Here is a 6766-nt window from a genome sequence, read left to right on the forward strand (position 1 = left end):
AGAACATCAAGCACCAGCAGGCATACAGCAACTGTAAGGGGCCCTCCCCCTTGCAGCTCCCAAGCAGAGAGACTTTACAGAGTTGAGCCAATGCTTCTTGTGAGTTATGGCCATGTTAAGTCCATTACTGTTCCCCACCCTGCTTTCTTCTTGCTGCGGGAAAGTGAAAACAGGGGACAATCAAGAGTGGAACTTAATGTTTTCTCTTTGTGTCAGGATAACAAGAGTATTTGAGCTCCAGATATGCTCTTTTGAAGGCATGTTTGCCCATTGTTAGTTAGGCCTTGGGCCTCTGGAAATGATATGTTTAATCTTCTCCTCAGCTTCTATATGATTCAATGTGGACTGGCAAACAAATGAACTATTTATTCATTGATCTGTTTGTTTTTATGTAGCCTGGGCTGGCCTTGAACTGGCTATGTAGCCGAAGATTGACCATAAGCTTCTAATCTCCTATCTCCTTTCCCCCACCTCCCAAGGGCTTGGATTATAGGTGTGCACTGCCAGGCCCAGCTTGTGAGGTGATGGCTTGGAACCCAAGGCTCCATGTTTGCTAGGTGAGCATCATCCCAACTGAGCTACGGGTCCAGGCTGACAGGGGAACATTGAACAGAAGAGTCTAGTTATTGTACCAGCCTTAGGGTGAAGCTGCATAGAGAAAGGTATTCCAGTCCTTTGACCCTTCACCGTGAGGTCCTAAGGTTATTTTAGGTCCCAGCCACCCTGCCAGACCTGTATGGGCCAGTCAGCTGTGTCACTTCTTCCAAAGCTGCACTCTCCTCAAGTGCCAGGTTACTCCAAAGGCTGTTATCATGATGGGCATCTCTGCCTCTGCACCATCAAAGGCAGAGGCCGCTGCTGGATGAAGCATTATGGTCGCAGAGATATTTGCCTGGGTCTCTGCAGATGCTTTGCCTGGATCTCTGCATAAGCCTTTGGATAAGCAGGCTTTCTGTGCTCTGGGCTTCCAGAAAGCAAAGCAAGGAACAGGTCAGCCAGCTCTCGCTTACAGAGAACCTCCCAGGCAGCCATAAGTTACAGAGTCCACTGTGCTCAAGACAGTGAGTGCTGGAGGAGGGCTCTGGTCATCACAGTAGCACAAAACTGAGAAGGCCTTTCTCTCCTCCTCCCCTGCCCCATTTCTGTCTGTCTGTCTGTCTGTCTGTCTGTCTGTCTGTCTCTGCCTCTCTGTCTCTGTCTCTCTCTGTGTCTCTGTCTCTGTCTGTCTGTCTGTCTGTCTGTCTATCTCTCTCTCTCTCTCTCTCTCTCTCACACACACACACATACACACCTTCCTTCTGGAAACTTCTTGCACAGAGAAAACTTATCTTAAAAGCATTTGTGCCCTGGATGGATTTACAGTTTGTATCTGAGGAGGCAAGGCAGGAGGATTGCTATGAGTGTCAGGCTAGTTCATAGTGAGATTCTGTCTTAAAAATTAACTAATACATAAAATGCAGGAGCTGTCTATGTTGGAACACTCCTATATTCCAAGCACTAGGGACGAAGAAGCAGGGGGGGTCAGGGGTTCAAACTCATCCTTGGCTACATAGTTTGAGGCCAACCTGGGCTACATAAGAACATGTCTCCAATAGATAAATAATGATATAATAGAAATCAATTGAGTAATCCTGACACTCATGCCTTTGTTCAACGTTGCTCGGCTTCTCTGGCCTGGAGAAGCGTTTCCCCTGGAGAACCAAGAGAAGGAGGTTCTCCATGATAAGCCAATTTCTTGGGCTTTAGTACTTGGCTACCTGTGTCTAAAGTCTGTAGCCAATACTGGGCATAATGGTGTATGCCTTGGGAGGGCAAGGAAAGGAAATCTCAAATTAAAGGTCAATCTGGCATATTCAGTGAAACCCCATTAAAAACAAACCCCCAAACTCTGTAGCCACACCACTGCTGCAGAGATCTGAAAGCATAAGACCCTGCCAGCCTCTCTCTCTCTCTCTCTCTCTCTCTCTCTCTCTCTCTCTCTCTCTCTCTCTCTCTCTCTCTCTCTCTCCCCCCTCTCTCTTTCTCTCCTTTTAGCTTGGTCACGATCCTGACTCCTACCAGAATAGCCTCTGGAGCTGCTCTTGTCGGATGCGCTGTTATCTCCAGAAGCCATGAGCAGGAACGTGGTGTCATGCCAGGCTTGACAGCTCCATGGAGATCATTGTCCTTCCCTGAAAGCCAGCCTGTGTGTCCTATGCCGGGGGTCATAACTGGTGTCCTGCCACTGATTCCTGCCTCCTTATCTTGTCCTTGAGTTTGAGGGGAGCACTGCATTTTTTTTCAATACTCCTCGCTCCATGCCTGTTCACCCTGGGCTTGCTGAGGGGCAGCACATGACCTGGCCTTCTGATGCCTAATGGCCTGCCCACACGGGAACTTGTTCCACGGAGATTTAATAAGCTGGTCAAGGCGTGACTTTCCTGCTGAGCATGACCCTGTGTGTAAATGAGCATTCATCTACCATCCCAAGCCCTCTTGGGAATCCGTTCTTCAAAGGCAGTGAATTATCAGGAGCCAAAGTTCTCACAGAGAGAGCTCTGCCAGCCACAGCCAAGTCCCAAGCAGAGAATCCCCTAATTAGCTGGTGCTGTTAGAGATAATGTCCACCAGGCTGGGAGATGGCTCAGTGGATAAAGGCACCTGCCGCCAAGGCTGACAGCCTGAACTTGATTTCCCAGGATGCACCTGGAGCGCACCCCAAACCCCCAAATCTCTCCATATGCATAATATTGTATGAGCCTGTCCCCCTCCACATAAGTGCAATAAAAACGCCTGTGAGAAATGCATGATTATAGAGAAGCTTAATTTCAAGTAAATGTATGTGTCATCTAAGAATGAGGAAAGGCAAGATGGCAGCTCAGTGTGTAGGTGTGCTGCTCTCCTGCCTCTGTCTATTCAATGCCACAGAGAGGTGTCTTTAAACGGCATTACCCCACCCCACCCCCAGCTCCCAGAAACATCTCCTAGGGGAAGCGAAGAGAAGTTTGAGAATTCTTCTGAGACGTTGCTCTAGCTGAAGGGGTTCTTGATTTTTAGTAGAGTCCAAATAGTCAAACCAGCCCTTAGTCAGAGGCACAAACACATCTGCCTTTCGGTTTATTACTGTGCTGAACGGATTCTTTGCCACTTCGGGTCATCCTTCAGACACCCAGATTGTAGGCAGTTCTCACATCTATTCTTTCCACCCCCGTGACAGTACATGAGCTAAGGCTGAGTGAATGCTGGTCCCCAGGGATCTGCAGGGTCAGGGCCCCCAGGGATCTGCAGAGTCAGGGCCCTGTGAGCCTCTGCTCACACTGACATCTACCAACCAATCTGTGAACTTGGTTTATATGCATTCCTGTTTAAAGACATATTTATTGTATATGTATCCAGGGTTGGCCTTGAACTCATTTTGTAGCCCAGAATGACCTTGGATTTGATCTCCCTGTTTCTGCTTCCCAAACGCTGGTATCACAGGCCTGCAACACCACACCCCGCTCAATTCGTTGATTCGTTGGCCTTGAACTGGCTGCCAGCAACCCTGAAGTTTATCTCTGCCGTTTCACCCTAGCCGGCAGTCATCGTGACTCCAGACACAAGGCTGCAGAAAACAATGAAGAAAGCACGTACTGACTAGACCAGGAAGAGAACCGTGTTCATAGCAGAGAGCGTGTCACTGGGCTCCCAGCAGCCAGGAATGTGTTTGTTTCAGAAAGCCAGAGTCAGCTGGCCGATTCAGAATCTGAACAGTGGGGATTGATGGGGACTAGGGAACCACCCCTGTCCTTGTGCCAGCCATAGCTCTGCCAAACACTTCCATTCCTAGTGGCCTCCTCTGGAATTTTCCTGGGCATGTCTTCTGGAGCTGGTGTTTGTTAACAGAGATCTCTCCTTCCCCACTGTTCGTGTCTACCCCTTTCCACGGGGAATATTTGTGAGCCAAGAGGAACCGGGTACAGGAAACGCAGTCCCAGTGAAGAGGTCTGAGCCGGTGTGGGGCTTGTGGCTTAGAAGGAACCCTTCAGTTTAACGGAAGGGCTGCCGTGGAGCAGGGAGGACCCTGGGTAATAATAGCTTAGTCCTCAGATCACATTGTAGAGAGTTGCTTAGTTTGAGAATTGAAACTTTCTTCCTAGGCCCTTATAGGCTGGGTCCTGGAGTTTGATGTCAGCAGCCCCAGAGCATCCGTGTCACAGCCAACTCTCCTTGGGCATTTCAAGCCGATATGTCAGTGTCCAAGGAGAAACCTAGAAGCCTCTGTGTCTCAGGAGAAATTTCTCGAGTCTGGGCCACTTTCTGGGGCAGCTGAGGCTCTGGAGCTGAACTTCCAGCGTGTGAGATGCCATCCCTGGCCTCGGAGCATGGCTTCTAGGAACTGAGTGAGTGGGACGATTATCCCACTGCATTCTTCCAGGTGTTTCTGCAGCATGGTTGCCTGCACGCTGTTCATAGGCTTGTCTGGAGTTCCAGCCTGACCCTGCCCAGACAAAAGCTGCTTCTCCACGTCAGTGGCTGTGTGCAATCTCTGAAAATCTATATGTTGAATTACAGCCCAGCAAGAGAATGGAACTCATTCATTCATATTCCCTAAAAAGGTCACAAGTATTCCAACATCAAAGAACAGAAAGACTGTTTCTGTACCTGATAGCCCCGCCCCCTAAGAACAGAAATGCTGACTCCAGCAGTTTCCCCACTGAGCACCCCTCTTACCCCCAAATTTTAAAACTGCCTGCAGCCTCATGGAGATGAACTGGCTGACTGGGTGAGGTTTGGCCAAATGTCCTCCCTCCCGCAGAAACCCCAAGGTCTTCTGTTACAGGAAACCAGAAAAGCTTGCCTCTTCTTATTTAATGTTCTTTCTTTTAAATTTATTTATTTTATGTATATGAATACACTGTAGTTATACAGATGGTTGTGAGCCACCATGTGGTTGCTGGGATTTGAACTCAGGACCTTTGCAAGAGCAGTTAGTGCTCTTAACCACTGCACCATCTCTCCAGTCCATTTAACATTCTTTTTAGTTTACTTTTGACACTTGTTTTCCCCTGATTGCAGCCATTGTCAAGGTCAGCATGAAGATCCCTGACCTTCTGACAGGGGTGTTGACTGGATAAGAGGCATGATGCCTGTGCCAGGCCTTTAGTAAATCAGTTATATAATTTATACTTTCAACAAGATTATGATACTCATTTCATCATTAAAATTTGAGTGCCATGTGTGTTGATTGTAAAAGATTTTATTTTTATCTGTGTGTGTGTGTGTGTGTGTGTGTGTGAGACATGTGTGCCAGTGCCCTTGGAGGCCATGATGGAGCACCAGAACTACTTGAGATGAGGTTACAGGTGTTTTCCATGTGGACACTGGAAACCAAGTCTGGGTCCTTTGGAAGAGCAGTAAGCACTCTCAATTGGTGATCCATCTCTCCAGCACCCCCACGTCATTTCCTCCAAAGTTTTAAACTACATTTATTTATTTTGTATGGCTGAGTATGTAGATTCACCACCACCGTCATCCTGAGAATCCAGTACCAAGAGTGATCACAATACAGTGTATTTAAAGGGCCTGAGGCCACACTATCTAGGTTTGGATATGAGTCACAGATCCTTCCTCTGTTGAAGAATTGTTTAAAGCAATAGCTTATATATGTACACAAGAATATCTGGCATGTTAGTCAACATTCAAAAAGTATTTGCTATTGTGGTGTTGATTAAATTAGAAGAATTTTGAGGGGGCTGGAGAGATGACTCAGCGGTTAAGAGCACTGGCTGCTCTTTCAGAGGTCCTGAGTTCAATTCCCAGAAACCACATGGTGGCTCCCAATCATCTGTAATGGGATCCGATGCCCTCTTCTGGTGTGTCTGAAGACAACTACAGTGTACTCATATACATAAAATAAATAATAAATAGATTTTTTTTTAATAAAAGAAGGATTTTTGTGATTTTCCCCCTAAAGAAACATGGAGTCCGGGGACCACTAAAGACAAAGGCAGTTATGATACAAGGCAGGAACCTGAAGGCTGGAGATTGTCTCTGCAGGCACTGAGAGAGAGCAGGGGACAGAATCTGACCTCTGAACCAGGTGGGGTAAAGTAAAGACCACAAGAAAGAGGCTCCTGACTGGAGCTTCAAGCTGAGGTGGTGGTGAGCACAAGGCCTCAGAGGTCCTGTTAAAAATCTGTACAATCCTCCAGTACCCTTGATAAGATTCTGAGCACCTACGGAGAAAGACTGGGAAGCCATCCAGGCAAGCAATCATGGCTGTCCTCGAGGTACCTGCTCTCTACCTGGAGCTCCTGCAACCGCCCAGCTCCCAGCTCCTTCCCAATTATCACCTTAATCCTTCCAGTGGTTCAATTCAGAAGCCATTACCAAACCCTGCTTCCAGAGAAAGTAATTAACTCTGGCCCCAAACCAAACAGCAGGTGTGTGGCAAAACCAGGCTTCAAACAAGGATGCAAAGGTAAGGCCTGTAAGCCGCTCCACTTCCATCCCTGTCCTGCCAGTGGAGGAGAAGGGACTCAGGAGTTGAGAGGCATGGCGGTCAGCTTGTTAGGTCCTGCCATGGATTCTGGCTTCCCACAAATGATGACTGGAAATGACAGAGAGAAATGTAGATAGACTTCAAGAGGAAGTGTGGCCGGGCGGTGGTGGCGCATGCCTTTAATCCCAGCACTTGGGAGGCAGAGGCAGGCGGTTTCTGAGTCCGAGGCCAGCCTGGTCTACAAAGCGAGTTCCAGGACAGCCAGGGCTATACAGAGAAACCATGTCTAGAAAAAACAAAAAC

This window comes from Mus musculus, chromosome 6 (genome assembly GCF_000001635.26).
Source record: "Mus musculus strain C57BL/6J chromosome 6, GRCm38.p6 C57BL/6J".
Taxonomy (NCBI): domain Eukaryota; kingdom Metazoa; phylum Chordata; class Mammalia; order Rodentia; family Muridae; genus Mus; species Mus musculus.